General features: G+C 37.1%; 1 long non-coding RNA gene across 1 annotated transcript; it reads left to right on the top strand.

Annotated features, from left to right (window-relative positions):
- Nucleotides 1-287: 287 nt before the first annotated feature.
- On the top strand, nt 288-18,358 carry LOC139362596 (uncharacterized). Its single transcript, XR_011621755.1, has 4 exons — nt 288-432; nt 1,142-1,263; nt 15,288-15,443; nt 17,228-18,358. It is a non-coding gene; the product is annotated as an uncharacterized lncRNA (long non-coding RNA).
- Nucleotides 18,359-20,004: the final 1,646 nt, after the last annotated feature.

Below are 20,004 nucleotides of genomic sequence, written 5' to 3'. Positions count from 1 at the left end.
CCAGAATTCTGTGAGGTATCACTAAAGGTTATAAAAAGTAAGATGATACAATAAATCAATTATTGATTTCTACGTTAGGGCACAATGACAGCAATTGAGAAATTCCATTAGCAATTTCATTCATGGTTTTCCAGGCCTTTATATCAGCACTCATTATGACCATATTTACTTTATTGAGTCAGTTCTACATTAGATAGTAGTGACCATTGATAATTAGTGAATGTGGGATTGCAGGGAACTGATGTTACTCCCTCCTTCTGGAATAACTTACCCCAACCTCTTTTTATAAGCTTCTAACTAACTTAATGAACCGAACAGATTAAAATGGTGCAAGAGAAAACCCAAAGGGCATTTTTACACTAAAAGAAGCATTTTCTGTGTTCTAGTTCAGCTGTTCCAATGATATGTGGTGTTGTTATCAATGTGAATTATGTAAGTCAGAGGTAAAATATATGATAAAGTTTCTGTGTTTTTATGATATTTGACTGTTAATTTACTATGAATATGTATTGTATTGTTTAATGAAGTTAGTCCTACAATTATATTTGGGATTTTTACATGGAAATTGTGACACAGAAAATGATCATTTGAGGCCTAGGCTTATAAGTAATTCTTATAAAGTTGATGACACATAATAATAATATTTTTAGGCCGGGCGCGGTGGCTCAAGCCTGTAATCCCAGCACTTTGGGAGGCCGAGACGGGCGGATCACGAGGTCAGGAGATCGAGACCATCCTGGGTAACACAGTGAAACCCCGTCTCTACTAAAAATACAAAAACTTAGCCGGGCGAGGTGGCAGGCGCCTGTAGTCCCAGCTACTCGGGAGGCTGAGGCAGGAGAATGGCGTGAACCCGGGAGGCGGAGCTTGCAGTGAGCTGAGATCCGGCCACTGCACTCCAGTCTGGGTGACAGAGCGAGACTCCGTCTCAAAAAAAAAAAAAAAAAAAATAATAATAATAATAATATTTTTAATCATTCAGCACAATAATGTGACAAAGAAAAAAGAAACAAAAGAAATGTTAGTTATTAATATATTATATTAACTATATACAGTATAAAATATTATCACAAGGTGACATTTATAACCTGACAGAAGATGCTGAGGGTTTTTTTTATGTATTTAGTTTTGGTAATAACAGACAAGCAAGTTTCTTTATCCAGACTGACGTGTTAACCATGATCTAGCATTTGCAAGATGTGTAATTACTTTGACTTTCAAGAAAACGTCTTCTGATCTAAGGAACTTTCCCAAATATCAAAGGTAAAGGTATATTTAAAGATTTTTATTTATATTTGAATACAACATGCCTTGAAAGAAGTCTTTTGGATCCATAATATATTAGCATATATGAGGGTTCTCCAAAGAAATATACCTAGTAGGATATAAATAAATAAATATATATACATACAAACACACACATGCCTATATTTGGGATAAAGCATTGGCTCATATGACTGTGGAGGCTGAGAAGTCCCAGAATCTGCACTTGATAAACTAGAGAAACAATATATTGTTCCAGTCTGTGTCTGAAGACCTGAGAGTCAGGAGAACTGATGGTATAAGTTCCACTGCAAAAGCTGGGAGACCTAAAATCTAAAAAAAAAAAAAAAAAGCCTACGTTTTAGTCTCAGTCTAAAGGTAGGAAGACACCAATGTCTGGGCTCATGGAGTCAGAGAGAAAGAATTTTCTGTTATTCAGCATTTTTGTTTGTTTGTTTGTTTTTGAGATGGAGTTTTGCTCTTGTTGCCCAGGCTGGAGTGCAGTGGTGTGATTTCAGCTCACTGCAACCTCTGCCTCCTGGGTTCAAACGATTCTCCTGCCTCAGCCTCCCAAGTAGCTGGGATTACAGGCAGGTGTCACTAACTTTTTTATTTTATTTTTATTTTTTATTTTTAGTAGAGACAGGGTTTCACCATGTTGATCAGACTGGTCTCGAACTCCTGACCTCAGGTGATCCACCAGCCTCGGCCTCCCAAAGTGCTGGGATTACAGGCATGAGCCACCATGCCTCACCCTTACTTAGAATTTTTGTTCCATTTAGGTTTTCAGCTAATTGGATGAGGCCTACCCATGTTAGGGGGGGCAATCTGTTTGGCTTAGTCTACCAAGTCAAATGTTAATGTTTTTCTGAAACACCCCTGCAGATACACCCAGAATAATGTTTGAACAAACGTTCAGGCACTGTGTGGTCCAGTCAACTTGACACTCAAAATTTAACATGACAAGTTGACCCATTACCAACTTGGCATCTGTATCCATCTCCTTAAACTGTATTTATTCTTCAAATAATGTCAATAAGAAGATCTTAATTCTATCTGACACAAGAGAACTATCCTGCCTATAACTGAAAACACACTAACCCCTTCCACAGAGAAGGAGGTAAAGTCCTTGAATGATGTTTATGCCTTTCCTTGATACCCTGGAAGTTAAGTACTATGATGTAAAGCTAGCGATACTTAGATACTTAGATACAGTGCTATAACATCATTAATCTTACACTACAAGGTAAGAGAATAAGAGGGGAAGACAACAAAGATGTTTGTTATATACACACAAAAATATTCATAACAAAATAAGGAGAGAAATATCCTTGACAATGATAGTCTTTATTACTATAACTGATTACGCAATCATAGTTGGCATTTGCAATTGCCTTTTCCACTACCCATATTGTATTTCTTTTGCCTTCAGCAAGCACCTTTGGTGGTTATGGCCTTTTACCTGATGTACCGACTCAAATCTTAATTGTTGAAAGGTGGGGATCAGTAGTAATTTTTCCTGGATAGGGTCCTTGTAATTTTCCATTGATATTAATCACAAGGCATGACAACATTAAGCGGTGCCCTGAGGGATGTCTTGTATTTCCAATATACTTTTTCTTATCTTCTCTGTGGAGTAGTCATCCAATTTCCCACTGGTAGTTAATATCAATCACCCAGCCAGAACTGTAACTTCCTGCTTTGCCTGTTAACTCACAGGCATGAGAAGTGCAAAGCAGCTAAGTGGAAATCATAACTTCTAGTTTAATAGAATCATTATTGCGACTCCTGGTTGAAGCATACCTCCCTTTGGAACTAAGACTTCTAGGCTAGCAGAGAATAAAGTTGTAGAAACAGGAAGCAATACTTTTGTTCGTGGGTTACTACTAACAGTGACTGGAACAATATATTGTTTCTCTAGTTTATCAAGTGCAGATTCTGGGACTTCTCAGCCTCCACAGTCATATGAGCCAATGCTTTATCCCAAATATAGGCATGTGTGTGTTTGTATGTATATATATATTTATTTATTTATATCCTACTAGGTATATTTCTTTGGAGAACCCTCATATATGCTAATATATTATGGATCCAAAAGACTTCTTTCAAGGCATGTTGTATTCAAATATAAATGCTTGATTCTGGGACCATAAATCCCAACTATGGGAGAAATACCTCTCTAGATAGATAGATAGATAGATAGATAGATAGATAGATAGATAGATGGATGTGTGTGTGTGTACACACAGACACATACATTCACACACACACACACACACACACACACTGCTCTGGACCCAATATACAAACAGGAGAGACCAGCATTAACTCCAGATATGGTACAATTTTCAAGGGATGGTCAGCCAGCTACCTGCTGACTGGTTGATGACATTGGACTGATTCTATAATGGAGGGGGCAGCATTTTATTATTACTAGAACAGACGCTTACTCTGGATACACAACTGTCTTCCTTAAACAATGATTCTGACAAAGTTACTATCAATGTACTTACAGAATGCCTTAGTTCAAGTCATGGTCCCAACAGCACTGCTTGTGATCAAGCAGCTCACTGCACAGCAAAGAAACTGTGGTCATATGCTCATGCTCATGGAATATACTAGTCTTATGTTTCTCACCATCTTGAATGAGTCGTCTTGAGAGGATGGTGAAATAGACTTTTAAAAACTTAGCTACAGCATCAGGACTTAGTTACAGTGTCAATTGTCAGGCAGCAATACCTTGCAGGTTTGGGGCAAGATATCAAGATATCCTGATATCCATACACATATCCACACACACACACCCTATATATATATATATAGGGATATATAGATATATAGTTGTATATAGATGTGTGTGTATATATATGCATACATATATACACATGGGTGTGTGTGTGTATATACAGGTGTATATATATATAGGTGTGTGTGTATATATATGGGTGTGTGTGTACATATATACACACAGATACATTCAGACACACCCATATATATATACACAGACCCCTATATATTTCATCTCTCTCTATATAGATGGTATATACACACACATCTATATATACACATCTACATCTATATATAGAGTTTATGTATAAATGTGTATATGCATAATATATATAATACATGTACACACATACATATGTATACATACATACATATACACATACATGTATATACACCATATGTTAGTTCCTTTGTGGAGGAGATATATAAATATCTTTAATTCATATATATATATATAAAAATTAAATTAAAATTCAGAACATATGCAACCTACTTGAAATCTTGCCCCAAACCTGCAAGAAATTGCTGCCTGGCAATTTACACTGTAACTAAGTCTTGACGCTGTAGCTAAGTCTTTAAAAGTCTATTTCACCATCCTCTCAAGCTGGCTTATTCAAGATAGTAAGAAACATAAGACTAGTATATTCCATGAGCATGAGTGTATGACCACAGTTTATTTGCTGTGCAGTGAGCTGCTTGATCACAGGTAGTGCTGTTGGGACCATGACTTGAACTAAGGCATTCTGTAAGCACATTGATAGTAACTTTGTCAGAATCATTGTTTAAGGAAGACAAATGTGTATTCAGAGTAAGTGTCTATTCCAATAATAATAAAATGCTGCTCCCCCCGCCCCATTATAGAATCAGTCCAGTGTAATCAACCTGTCAGTCAGTAGCTGGCTGACCACCCCTTGAAAATTATGCCATATCTGGAATTACTGCTGGTCTCTCCTGTTTGTATATTAGGTCCAGAGCAGTGGTTGCAGATAGGTTGTCTTTGTTGAGTAGAAATCCATGATACTGAGCCTGTGCATAACCTCTATTCCTCCTATCATAACCACTTTGTTTATGAGACAATTAGGTGATAACTGGGTGGCTAGGGGAAAAGGTTGACTGGTATCCACGGAGCTGGTCATCCTATTTAATTATTAAAATCCTCCTATGCTAACTCGGTGAAACCCCACCTCTACTAAAAAATACAAAAAACTACAGGCCTGTAATCCCAGCACTTTGGGAGGCTGAGACGGGCGGATCACGAGGTCAGGTGATCGAGACCATCCTGGCTAACACGGTGAAACCCTGTCTCTACTAAAAATACAAAAACTAGCCAGGCATAGTGGCGGCGCCTATAGTCCCAGCTACAAGGGAGGCTGAGGCAGGAGAATGGCGGGAACCCGGGAGGCAGAGCTTGCAGTGAGCTGAGATCCGGCCACAGCACTCCAGCCTGGGCGACAGAGCGAGACTCCGCCTCAAAAAAAAAAAAAAAAAAAAAAATCCTCCTATGCTAAAATCACCCTTAGGTGAGCATTTATATTTTGCACAAATATATTTGTGGCTTTTCCCATACAGAGAAAAACCTACCTCTTCAGATTTCCTTGTCATCAATTTTTCTATCAGGTTTCTTCACAGTCCCTGACTATCCGGTCAAACTTTTGACCACATCCCATTAATCAATATATAATTGCACATCTGGCCATTTCTCCTCTCAAACAAATTAAACAATCAAGTACACTGTTTAAAGTTCTGCTCACTGGGGGAGTCCTCCTTCACCACTGTCCTTCAGGAATGTCCCATAAAGGGCCTGTAGTGCTACAGCTGTCCAATTTTGAGTGGTTCCTGAATATGAGGCTGAACTATAAGTAAGGCAGGCCTGAATCTTCTCTTCTTAAGTGTGGGCTGAGAGAGAATGTAGTGTAACAGGAATGAGAGCCATAGGCATTTGGGCCGTTTCTTCATTTAACTTGTGCTTTCAGAGCTTCCTCTGGGCTGATGAAATATACACTCCTTCTATGCTCCATCTGATACTGGGATGCTGAGTACATTAGCTCTATGGGTTGGTAGGCCATGTAACACCCAGTTCATGATGGTAACTTGGTGGCCCATGGTTTAAGTGTTCAGTCTCTATTAAGTCATAGTATAGGGGCAAAAGCTGTTTCAAAAAAGGAGAGTAGTTATCTGCAGAGGACGGTAGGCTGCTTTAAAATTTTAAGGGCTGACTATAATTCATCTCTAGTTATCAGCCAAACCACATCCCTATCTGCCACTTATCCTTCAAGCAGCCCTGGACCTGCTGAATCACGTGTCCCGAGTGGCAGAGTAACCTAGACTCGTAGAACCTTCTCTTTTCGCTAATCAAAACTGGCAACTCTTTGGTTCTCTTGGAACAGCCCAAATGGGGAATATTTTGCTTATTAAAACCAAAGAGGCCCACCAGGCATTGTTATCTCTTTCTTTCATTGTGGGGAGGGCCAAATGCAACAACGTATCCTTCACTTTAGAAGAAATATGTCACCATGCCTTATACCACTGGACCCCTGGAAATATATTACTGAGGTAGGAGGCCCCTGAGGTTTTATCAGATTTACTTTCTACCCTCTAATACATACATGTCCTACTAATATACCTAGAGGAGTTAACACTACATCTTACTCATTAGTTCCAATCAGAATAACATCAACAATGTAATGGAACAGTATGATATCTGGTAGAGGAAAAAGGAGATCAATACCTCTGCAAACTGAATTATGATATAGGGATGGAGAATCAATATACCTCTGAGATAGAACAGTAAAGGTATATTGATGGCCCTGCTAGATTAAAACATAAACAATTAAAAAATGTTTATTGTGGTGTTAACGGCCATAAAAAATGAAAACCTAATCTTTATCAAAAGGTTGAAAATTATAGTATATTAATAAGATGGTGTACATGTACACCATGGAACACTATGCAGCCATGTAAAAGAATAAAATTGTATCCTTTGCAGCAACATGAATGTAGCTGGAGGCCATTACGGTAAGTGAAATAATGCAGAAATAGAAAACCAAATACCACATGTTCTCACTTATAAGTGGGAACTTAACTTTGAATACACATAGACACAAAGATGGGAACAACCGGGGAATGCTTGACGGGGAAGGTTGGGAGGGTGGCATGGGTTGGAAGGCTGCCAGTCAGGCACTATGCTCACGACAATGGTAATGGGATCATTCATACACCAAGCCTCAGCAATATGCAATTTATCCATATAACAAACCTGTACATGTACCCTCTCAGCCTAAAATAAAATAAAATAAAATAAATAAGATAGCTATCGATATTTGGTGATAGCAGTCAATAAATTATATAAATACAAACTTGTCAAAAAATGGAGTACAATGCAGCAAGAAAAGTGAATCCACTATAGCTACAAATGTAAGCTTCCTTAATTTCACAATATTTTTGAGGACGAGAAAATCCAAGTTGGAGAGGTATCCAAACACTATAATGCTATCCATAGAAAGCACACCCAAATATTATATGCTTTTAATGAAACATCTCTATGTGTTAAAGCTATAAGAAAAACGCAGCACTTTGGGAGACCAAGACAGAGGATTGCTTGAGCCCAGGAGTTCAAGACCAGCCTAGGCAACATAGTGAGACCCCTCCATCTCTACAAAAAAAAAATTGAAAAAAAAAAATGACAAGCATGGGGGAATGCACCTGTAGGCTCAGCTATTTAGCAGACCAGGGGAGGAAGATCACTTGAGCCCAGGAATTGGAGGCTACTATAAGTCATGATTGTGCCACTACACTCCAGTAGGTGCCCTACAGCTAGGTGACAGAGCAAGATCCTGTCTCAAAAAAAAAGGAAGGAACAAAACCCTAAAACATAATAAATAAATTTTCAAGAACGGTTAACCTGAAGAGAAATAGAGAAATAAAGTAATCAATACAAGCACACATAGTTTTTCAAGGTTATTGATAATAAGCAATTAATTAAGCTGTGTTGCATGTGAATATCTGTTCTTTTTGTTATTTTCATATCTTATATGTGATGTACGAAAGACCTAACAGTAAAATTTTCAGAGACATTTAAATATATAGAGGCAAGCGATTTTAAAATGAGAAATATCTCCAAGGCTAGCCATGTCTATTACCACCCTGAGAGACGCCTCCAAAGGCTGAGTTATATCAAGACCTGTGGTAATATCAGCTGAGTTGGGAGGCTGAGGCAGGAGAATGGTGTGAACCCGGGAGGCGGAGCTTGCAGTGAGCGGAGATCCCACCACTGTACTCCAGCCTGGGCGACAGAGCAAGACTCTGTCTCAAAAAATAAAAGTAATTTCGATCACTTTTTTGATCCTGAAGTTTACTTCACGATGTAATTCAGCTTGGAAAACTGACCATTCTCAGATGTGATTGTGTACTTTTTTTTTGGTAAGCCTAATAAAGTTACCAGGAGAATGATTGTGCATCTAGGAGAGTGATTTGTTGCCCCTCTGGATACATCAACATAATGAACAACAGACAAGGTCATTTAGGCAGCAGGTGACAAGGTGATCAACATCCACTGGAAGGAGACATCCTGTCATATGGAACTGATATATGGTCATTGCTGGTCAGACTCAGCCTTTCCAAGATGGCTCACTGTCCTGGGAGCCAATTGCCTTCGGTTAGGATTCTGCAACACTCAGTCTAGGTAACAAGAAGGAGATAAAAAGACCTTTACACTATTCTAACTCCCCATTTCATGCTTCCTTACAGAGGCATCAATATTTTTTAGATTGTTTTTTCTAATATTTTCTCCATCATGACATACCCATATTTTCTTCATTAATATTTGTATTTTCATTGCTGTATTTTACTTCCCTTTTCATTTCTTCCTTCATGATCTGTGCTTTCATTTCCTTCATCCTTTATTTCTCTTATTCTTTAATTTCTCTTACTGCTCTCCACATTTCTTTCACTGTCTTCAATCAACTTAGTCTTAATTTGAAGCTATTATCATGTATTCTATTGTATTTTGACTTTTTTGCTATATTAATGCTATTTGAGAATTCCATCGAGTTATATTTCATCGAGTTACATCCATAATATGTTATTCTTTTTAATGCTCCTTTCTTCATTCACCTCATTCTTCATTCACTACACCCTAATTATTATTTACTTATATTTAAATAATTTTTATCTCAGTCACATTTCAGTACTCCTTTCTACTCTTCTGTTATACTGACTTTTGATTAGGAGAATAAGATATCCAACATAAGCCAATATACAGAAAGGTAGCATTTGCTTTTCAAATAAACAGCAAAAATTATTATTATGTTATTGTCTCTATAATTCAGTCATCTCTCTAGAGTACAAGGAGCTGTATACCTGTATAGGATACTTGTGTTTTTTCTTTCTTTCGTTATCTCTTTTTCCCCTTTTGTTTCCTTAATTTCTTCCTTCTTTCACTTCTTCCTTTTTACTTCCTCCCCTTTTTTCTTTTATGAGAAATTCTCTCTAATATTATAGGTTCCATAGAGAAAATTACAGATATTTTTTTTAAACAACAAAATGGTCTGTTTAAAGCAAGGGTTTACATACTGACGTACAACATCACATCTAAACTGGAATTTTTATTCACCATACATGTAGTTGTTACTAAATGTATTTTTGACTGCTGACATATTTGAGTAATTTAAATGACTGTTTAATGATATCAATTATATTTTGGCAGTGTTAGAAAAATTGCAATGGTTATAAGATATTAAATTTGTACAAATTTTAAAAGATCAATCGTGAAAAGTAAGTCATGCTGCAAATGTAAATTCATATTTTTATAAGCTTAATTGAAGATATCTTGAGAATGTGCAAATATATATTGAATAAATAGAGTAGATACAGATAGAAAGCCTTGATTAAAGAAAAAATACATGTTTGAACATCTGAAATTTCCAGCCTAACTTTAATATAATAGCTTTACTCAAACTCTCCTGAAGTATATTAGTTCAAATTATTTTGTTTTCTTATATTTATTAAACTAAAAAGTCTGAAATTCTATGTATAGCAACTGTATTTATTTTCATTAGTAATGTTTATTAAGGGAAAGTGTCTCAATAGCTTACTTTTTGATATTCTAATTATTTCCTCTCACTGTATTTCATTCTGTAATCTGTTTTAATTTTTTTTTTTTCCCAAGATGGAGTCTCCCTCTGTCACCCAGGCTGGAGCGCAGTGGCACAATCTTGGCCCGCTACAACCTCCGCCTCCCGGGTTCAAGCGATTCTCCTCCCTCAGTCTCCCAAGTAGCTGGGACTACAGGCACCAGCCACCACGTCTAGCTAATTTTTGTATTTTTAGTAGAGACAGGGTTTCACCATATTGGCCAGGCTTGTCTTGAACTCCTGACCTTGTGATCCGCCCTCCTTGGCCTCCCAAACTGCTAGGATTATAGGCATGAGCCACCGCTCCCAGCCTATTTTAATTTAATTTGCTAAAGACTTATTAAGCTTTTGTTACATACTAGATATATTTCTGTATAATAGTGACTGTTTGAACCTCCTGTCATGGAACTGCAGTTAAGGCTAGAATACAAATATTAATCAACTAATTATATGTATAATGGAGATATCAAAAAGAAGAACTAAAAAGCATAGAAAAGCTAGGGGATCAAGCGATACAAGATACAATATTCAGGAAGTGACATATAAATGGAGATTCAAATTCATGAGTTCAAATGAACCCTATTTTATTTCTGAAAAACTTCTATTTTTCTAACAACCAGTTCAGTCTCACAGTGTGTAGCCAGCTTCATGATTTTTCCCCCTTTTTATGCTTTTTGTGTTTAATGCTGTTTTACCAACATACGATCAGCACATGTTTTTCTTCTTTTATTTAAATATTACTTCTTTGTCAAGCTTTAGAAAATTTTATACTATTGGATTGTTTAACCCAAACCAAGGGTATTTATTTAATAGGTATATTTGATAGACCTTAGAGTGGTCCCCGTATTCGAGTCCTGTATAAATCCTTGCCCTCGAATGTAGAAGGAATCTGTGACTTGTTTCTAACAATAGAATATTGTGGAGATTGGTGTCACTCCTGTGCTTAGGTTACAGTATCTACACACAGAGCTGCCTCTGGTACCAGAGACACCCTTCCTTTTTACCTTTGCGGAAGTAAGCTCACCATGATGTAATAGTCTATTTAGAGGGCTGCAGAGAGCACTTCTTGTTTTTGATCATGAAATGGAAATGAAAGTTTAAAAAACTATGCGTTGTTTTAAGTCATTAGCTTTGTGACAAGCTGTTATGAAACACTAGAAGACTAATACAACACGAAAGTGTTTTTATTTACTTTTGTTTCCATAAATAAAAGCACAAACTTTTTTTTCCTTTTTAGATTTTGTAGATTTCTTCTTTTAATTTTTCTATTGTGTAAGTTTAGGGTATGTGCATCTTGTATTTTTTTTTCTCTGCAATGCTCTATATTTTTTCTCAGTAACTATTCTTAATTTTTTGATAATTACATATTACAAACGCTTTCAGTGAGGTGGCAATAATCTTAATTACATACTATACTTGAATTTCCTCATTCATTTTAAATAATTTCCGTGCTTACAGAACTTTCATTCTCATCACTGACACTTTTATTCTCAAACTACATTGTTAATTTTTTTTCATTTTGACACATCCTTGAATTACAAGTTTAAGTAATTTTCCAGGAGTTTGCATGATTAGACAAAGGAAAAAATTTAGGACAAAAGGAAAGAATAAATATGGACACTCACACAAAGGAGAAAACAAAAAGGAAATGGTAGTGGTACAGACAGGAAGCAGAAAAATACTGGGTAGAAAAGGGTGGTACTCAGGAAAAACCCCATCATCAAGCTTGGAAACCTGTGGCGCTAAATGGGAACAGACATTACTGTTTTCATGCTCAAATATTGCCTTTTCCAAGACCATTCCAGCCTGCCACGTCCTTATCCTCTGCCTATATAAACCCCAAGCTCCGCAAACAGAGGAGTAGAGGAGCAGCGGCAGAACGCAGAGCAGCACATCACAGGAGAGAAGAGGAGGAGCATCTGAACGTCAGGAGGAATTCGGCTGGGGACAGTTGGAGAGGAGATCAGCTATGGGATGACTGAATTCCAGGGAAGATCACATTCCCACTCCATCCTCTCTCCAGCTCTCCATCCATCCCACTGAGAGCCACCTCCACCACTCAATAAAATCCCCACATTCACCATCTTTCAAGTCCAAGTGATCTGATTCTTCCTGGATGCCAGGCAAGGACTCTGGTACCAAGAGGGCAGGGTGTTAAGGCTGTCACCCTGACTCTCCACTGAGCTGGTTTAATACCTAGCCATCCTCAGACAGCAACTGCTAAAAGGGCATTAACTGTAACACACCCCTAGATGCTATAGTGGGGCCAGAGCCCAGAGGCTAGGGAACTGCCCATCTGCAAGCTCCCTCTTCTGTAAGGGGTTTGAGTAAATGACAGCCAAGCAAAGGAGCCACACCTTTGTCACAAGTCCCGCAAGGTCGTCAGGGAACACTCCTGTTTCATTAGGAACCAGAAACAATTACTGGGTGCTCAAAATATGGCAAATATGGCATCCATATATATTTTAACCTTCATTTCTCTAATCTATTAATTTTATTTTAAATCTTCACTTAAATTTTCTAAATTACTTTTAGCTAATTGGGACTTTTTAAATCTAACATCTTAATTTGAATATAAAACTACTTTAATTTTTCTGTTTGATTATGAAGACACTTTAGTTTATAAACTGAGTAAAACTTGGCTTTTGCCAATAGTTTTATCATAAACCATCATGTTTTTCATCGCTTCCGAGAGTTGTAAACTTGATCTTGAATTTCTTTTGATGCACATGTTGTCTAGGTATATGTCTTATGGCTTTAAAATAAAAAGGAATTGTGTTAACTTTTAATATTCATTTTATGATATTCAGTTTATGATATGATAGCCTTTGTTGCTATATATATACACACACACATATATATATACACTTAGTATTTAAATAACTTACTTATTTAATTCCTTTAATCCGTTCTAATTTTTTCAAAATCTGGCAATGTGTATGTGTTATGTGTATTGTAGAGGCCAAAGGAAGAAATTTGAAGAAATTTGCCTTTGGCTATGGAATCATTACATACAATGGTCTATGGCGGAGGTTTTTTCAAAAGAATGTGAACATGTTTTATTTTTCCTCCTTTACCCGCTTTACAATTAGAAAGATTCAGATCCCTTGAGTGTAAAATTACTTTTTAAAAACTATACTGAACTTATAAAATTGCTTTATATTTTCAAAGCTGCATCGTAGTTTCATCTCATAAATGATCTCATTTTTCAACATTAATTTTTGCAAGGCATAGCTCAATATAATCATAATGGCTTAGATCAGGTCATGAAATCATCAAATTCCTCTTGTCCCTTGTGCTTGTGACCAAAAAAGGTATGAAGAAAACAGACAATATACATACAGATGCATACACTACACTATGGAAGGAATGTAATCCAGACTATTCCATTTTTTAGTACTAAGCTAACTCAGTATTTGCGACCGACTCATTATAACAAAATAGACTTACTTTTCAGATTACTCTGCCTATGGAGTAATTTGAAGTGATAGTAAATTATTTTGACATGTGATTTTCACAGTAGCACCAATAATGGTTACATATCGGTAACCATTGGTTACCTATATATGTAATTTGGTTACATATATTTCGGTTATTAAAACTATGATTAGAGTCTGAGGGGTTGAACCAGAAGACAGTTAGATTTCCCACTACAATCACAGAAATGTGGAGTCGAACAAAAAAGACTTTTAAATAGTGAAGAAACAGAACATCTGTGTGGGTCTGGAGAAACACAGGAGCAAAATCAATCAAATTACCAATGTAGGCCAGTAGACTAGCGTCCCTTGAATAACGGGGTTTATCTGCAAGGCACATTCCCAGATAGTAATTGACAGTTGTTCAAGGTGCATTCCCAGATTAAAGTAAAATTTGGCAATCGGTATTCTATAACCAGAGAATGTGAAGGCTGAGCTGACACACTTGCTACCTTGCATTTACACTGCTTCTCTAGCTAAGCTACAATCTTCCATTTTTTATTTAAAAAATAAGGTCAAGGGACTGCTATTGTACATTATCTTTTGTCCAGTATTTTTGTTTGTTCGTTTGTTTTTTGAGACAGAGTCTGGCACTGTTGCCGAGGCTGGAGTGCAGTGGTGCGATCTCTGCTCACTGCAACCTCCGCCTCTCAGTTCAAGCTATTCTCCTGCTTCAGCCTCCCAGCTACCTGGGATTACAGATACTCACTACCACGTCCAGCTAATTTTTTTGTATTTTTAGTAGAGATGGGGTTTCACTATCTTGGCCAGGCTAGTCTTGAACTCCTGACCTTGAGATCCACCCGCCTCGGCCTCCCAAAGTGCTGGGATTACAGACGTGAGCCACAGCGCCCGGCCTGTCCAATATTAAGGAAGCAAGTTGCACAGACTTCAAATGCATAGACAACTAAGAGCAAGACCTTATTTCTTATAATAGAAAAGCTACAAAATAATAGATGATTAACATATAAACATCACATATTTAACCTTTGTACATATTTCAATAAAAATAAACCATAGTTCATTTCAAGAAACTTAGTTTACTAAACAATGATTGAAAAGCAGTTTGCCTTTTATTTGAATTGAAGGTACATTTAATTATCTTATTCTCTGAAATTCAGAAATAGATACTGTTGATTCAAAGATAGTGACCTCACAGTAAAAGTGCTACCACCCAGGAGGAGATGACAGAATGAGCTGATTGATTCGGTCATCTGGTGATCGTGATTGTGACTAAGTTGTAAATCACTTTCTCTGTTTTCTACTTTCCTTAAATGAAGAATTTGAATTGACTAATTAAAGGCATGCCATTTTTGAAAGATTGAAGCAAAAACAGTTGAGTATTCCTAAGACATGATACAGAACTTTTCACGAACGACGGTATGGAAGAAAATATTGGACAAAAATATACAAATTGTCTTTAACTAAGAATCTCTATTGGGATAAAATTCCTGTTTACCTTTTTAGATTCCCTCAGTTTCCATGTTTCTTATCTCTCTTTGCACAATTCCCTTTGCTCAAGACTTCTCCACTTTCAGGCTTAGATGAAACAGCATTAAAGATGATACAAGATGGCCACACATATATGACTGGCACGGCTCAGCCCTGCTCCTCCTGTTTTTCCCTCTAGCTGGCTGGCTCAGGAGTACCCTCACAGTGATGGCAGGAGAGCAAATCTGAAAGTTCAAACACTCAAATGTGTTTTCAGATTTCTGCTTGCATCACATGGGCTAACAACTGGTCAAAGCAAATCACATAGTCAAACCAAAAATCAAAGACCTGGAAGGTAGACCCCATTTTTTCTAGTAAGATGAACTGCCTAGTAACATAGAAAAAGGCGGTAAAACCATGAAAGATGAAAAATATAGGGCTGCAATGTTATCTACCTCGTTTATTTTGATACTCTAGACCTAAGGGGAGTAGTGGCTTAACACCGGTACTAGTCTCTGGGTGTCGTGCCATCTGTTGTTGGTTTCCTTAATGGTGACATACTTATATTTGTTCAACTAAATGCATTTGAGTATAATGTTTTCAAGACAATGGATTGATATACAGTATACATAGCTTCTGTAAACAACCTGTGTATCAATCTTGTTGACTTAGCCTTTAGCAATAGTTGTTATCTACCCAACCTTCATTAAAGCTACACATAGTTAATAATCCAGGGTCTCTTTCGTGTAGCTTCGTCTCCATTGTTTTAAGTTCTCTAATTTTAGGAAGTCCATGGTTTTATATTAAGCTGATATGGTTATGCTTAAAACAAGCATGGGACCTGGAGAATGACACACAAGATATCCAACCAATGTAGTTTCTTATGTCATTTCTCTTGTTTGAACAGATGTACCGTTCATTCTTCTACTGCTGTAGAGACAGGTTCACAGGCAGATAGTGACTAGGAGACATCTACTTTGAAAACTAATAAAAATATTTGACTATCTAAAAAATATACACTACCCGAATCAGTGCAGTGTAGGGCCAATAATTTTTTTTAAAAATGTTAGGGAGAAAATTCTTGGTTGTTTCTTACATTTATACATTATCTTACAAATGAGGACACATTTGTACCTTTTTCCAAATTACATTTTTAAAAATGTTTGTATAACAGCCTTGGAAGATACAGAGAGTATCCACTTCTGAAGGGCAAAAAATAAACATTCTAACTGCACAGTTAAAAATAATGGGCATATATATACTCGGGATTTTTTTGCAGTAAGGAAGCCTACCGCTTACACAGGTTGTTAACTATCCCTCTTCACATTACCCTTTGAAAACTGGGTCTCAGGAACTGGTGCAGAAATGCCAATACTCTAGCTATGGTGATTGTTGATAATAATAAACTCTTCTTTGTATCCGATTCAGGAGTCTTGTATCTTCTACTGTAATTCATACAATTTTGAAAAGATACCAACTTAGATTTCTGGTAGCGTAAAAACTTTCTAATCTTTCACAGTCCTTAAAAATAGCTATACATTTTCTACTTGAAATCCTTAAATAATCAGCCACTTACTTTGAGCACAAACCATGATCAAGGCAATATTATGCACACTGTAATTTATTAGAACTTGCTCTCCACAAATTTTAAAATGTCATGTAAAACATAGATATATTGAAAAGTTTTGTTAAACACATATTCTATGCAAATGTAGAAATTGAAATTTTATGAGGTTATAGGTTATGTTTAAAGTCACTCAGTACCTCAGCTTTTTCATCTGTAAAATGACATTAATAGTAATAACTATTTTGTAGGGTGTTAATTTGTATAAATTTTGAAAGTACATAGGGTTTGATATATACAGTACTGAGTGAAGGTTTTCAATGAGTATACATCTTATAATTGTTAAGCATATGGACACAGGCAGGAGTCAAATTGCCAAGTAGTCCATCTTTAAAGCATATACTAAATTTCTTCTTTAAAAATGATATTTATTTACATATTATATCTGTTATTAACATCCTTGACATTTTTATAGAGTTATGCACATATTACATTATGTTTAAATAGCTGTATACAGTTGAGTAGTGATAAGATTAAGATACCTTTATCCTGAACTATCTAACTCTTATTTACAGACAGACAAAGTGCTGTATTGAAGGTTACAGAAGAATATAGAAGCTCTGAATAGCACAGAAGTTTTCATAAGCCAGGGGTTATATTGACCAACAGAGACTCCACAAAACCATTCACTCGTGAGAGGAAAATGTCATGGATTGGATTAGAAGTGGAAAGACGAATGCATTTTTTGTCCATAAGGATTAGAAGAAAAATGGTTCTCTCAGCTCTGCAAGTGAGTACAACAAGCATCCAAAAGCATTATTTGTGTGAAGCAGTTTGTAGAATTTGCTCCATTTGTCACTGGAACTAGTGTTTGAAGCTCAGCAAAATTTGAGTTATAGTTAAGCCCCAGGGTCAGTGGCCACATGTTCAGAGCAATACCTTAGGTTTAAAGCCGAAAAACACTCAGCTGTATTGTCTCTCCCAAATTATCAATCATTAACTTGCGGTGTCTTAAAAATGGGGTAGTAGATTACTTGACCAGAAAATAATGATAAAAGGAAATTACATATAATGTGTGTGTGTTTATGTATTACACATATAATACATAATGTTAATTCTCCCCCATGATAACTATTAAACATGTTTAGTTAATACTTAAATAACCATCTCTGACGGCTTTTTAAATTTATCTATATTTATTTGTTAACTTTGAAGTTGAGACTTGCTGCATGCAAAGGCTGTTCCTTTTCAGGTAAATAGTGTCTCAGTAGCTGTTTGATTTACCTTATAAAGGAAAACAAAATGACACATCCTCCAACCCATAGACTTTATCAGGTCTTTGAAGTGCAACAATAACTAGAAAAGGATAATTTTCATAGTATGGTGATATGGTTTAGCTGTGTCCCCACCCAAATCTCATCTTTAATTGTAGTTTGTATTATCCCCATGTGTCATGGGAAGGACCAGGTGAAAATACTTAAATCATTGTAGCAGTTTCCCCCATCCTATTCTCATAATAGCGAGTTAGTTCTCACAAGATCTGATGGTTTTATAAGGGGCTTCCCGCTTCACTGGGTACTCATTCTTCTCTCTCCTGCCACTTTGTGAAGAAGGACATGTTTGCTTCCCCATCCACCATGAGTCTAAGTTTTCTGAGGCTTCCCTAACCATGTGGAAGTGTGAGTCAATTAAACCTCTTTCCTTTATAAATTGCCCAGTCTCAAATATGTCTTTATTAGCACCAACAGAATGGCCTAATACAGTAAACTGGTACCAAGAATGGGGTGCTACTATAAAGATACCCAAAAATGTGGAAGTAAATTTGGAACTGGGTAATAGGCAGAGGCTGGAAAAGTTTGGAGGTCCCAGAAAAATACAGGAAAATGTGGGGATGTACGGAAATTCTCAGAGACTTGGAGGGCTCAGAAGACAGGAAGATGCGGGAAACTTTGGAATTTCCTAAAGACTTGTTGAATGACTTTGACCAAAACGTGATAGTGATATGGACGATGAAGTCCAGGCTGAGGTGGTCTCAGATGGAGATGGGGAACTTGTTGGGAACTGGAGTAAAAGTCACTCTTGCTATGCAAAGGGACTGGCGGCATTTTGCCCCTTCCCCGGAGATCTGTGGAACTTTGAACTTGAGAGAGATTATTTAGGCTTTCCGGTGGAATAAGTTTCTAAGCAGCAAAGTATTCGAGAGAAAGCAGAGCATAAGAGTTTGAAAAATTCGCAGCCTGACAATGTGATAGAAAAGAAAAACCCACTTTTCTGGAGAGAAATTGAAGCCTGCTGCAGAAATCCGCATAAGTAACTAGGAGCCAAATGTTAATCACCAAGACAATGGGGAAAATGTTTTCAGGGTGTGTAAGAAAACTTTACGGCAGCCCCTCCATCACAAGCCCAGAGACCTAGAGAGAAAAATGGTTTTTGGGGCAAGGCCCAGAGCCCCCCTTCTCTATGCAGCCTCAAGATATGGTGCCCTGCATCCCTACGGCTTTAGCTCCAGCCATGACTAAAAGGGGCCAAGGTACACCTCAGGCTGTTGCACAGAGGGTGCAACCCCAAGCCTTAGCAGCTTCCACATGTTATTGATCCTGTAGGTGTGCAGAACACAAGAATTGAGATTTGTGAACCTGGAAGAAATCACATCCACAAGCCAGAGCTAACCCTTTCTCTGCTGACCCCAAAGTTTTAAACAGAGCTTCTCTTCCTTAACCAATTGCAAATCAGAAAATCTTCGAATTTGCCTAAGACCTGTAAGCTTCTCCTTCAATAGATCACACCTTTTTTATTAGGCCAAACCAATGTATAAACTCCATGTATTGATTTAGACTATAACTTCTGCACTCCTGAAAATTTCCCCTGGCTTTGAAGACCCTTGCTTGTAAGCCGCCAGGAGTCTGGGTCTTAAACATGAGCTGCCTGATTCTCCTTGCTTGGTGCCCTGCAATAAATGCCTGACTGTGGTGGTGCAATTTGGATGTCAGCATTTTGTTTTGCTGCACCAAGGAAGCCGACCTATGCTTGGTTCATTCACTAACATAAGGAAGTGAATTCTGCTAAAACATACTGAGCTTAGAACTGAATGCTGAGACTCTCTGATGAGATCAGAGCTCGCCTGTCACTTTTATTTTAGCTTGGTTGAGACTATAAGCAGAGAATCTTGTTCAGAATCCTCACTTAAGCAAACTGTGAGATAATAAATTTTCATTTTTTTAAGCCACTGTAATAGTTCCTTATACAACAATAAAAAAATAATTCATTTGCTTTCATGGAACTTACAATGTATTAAGTGAGACACATTATGAATATCTGCGCAAAAAGTTAATTATATAATTTCAGAAACATA

Source organism: Macaca nemestrina, chromosome 4 (assembly GCF_043159975.1).
Source record: "Macaca nemestrina isolate mMacNem1 chromosome 4, mMacNem.hap1, whole genome shotgun sequence".
NCBI lineage: Eukaryota > Metazoa > Chordata > Mammalia > Primates > Cercopithecidae > Macaca > Macaca nemestrina.
The sequence above is the reverse complement of the archived record's forward strand: the minus strand, read 5'-3'. Positions and strand labels throughout refer to the sequence as shown.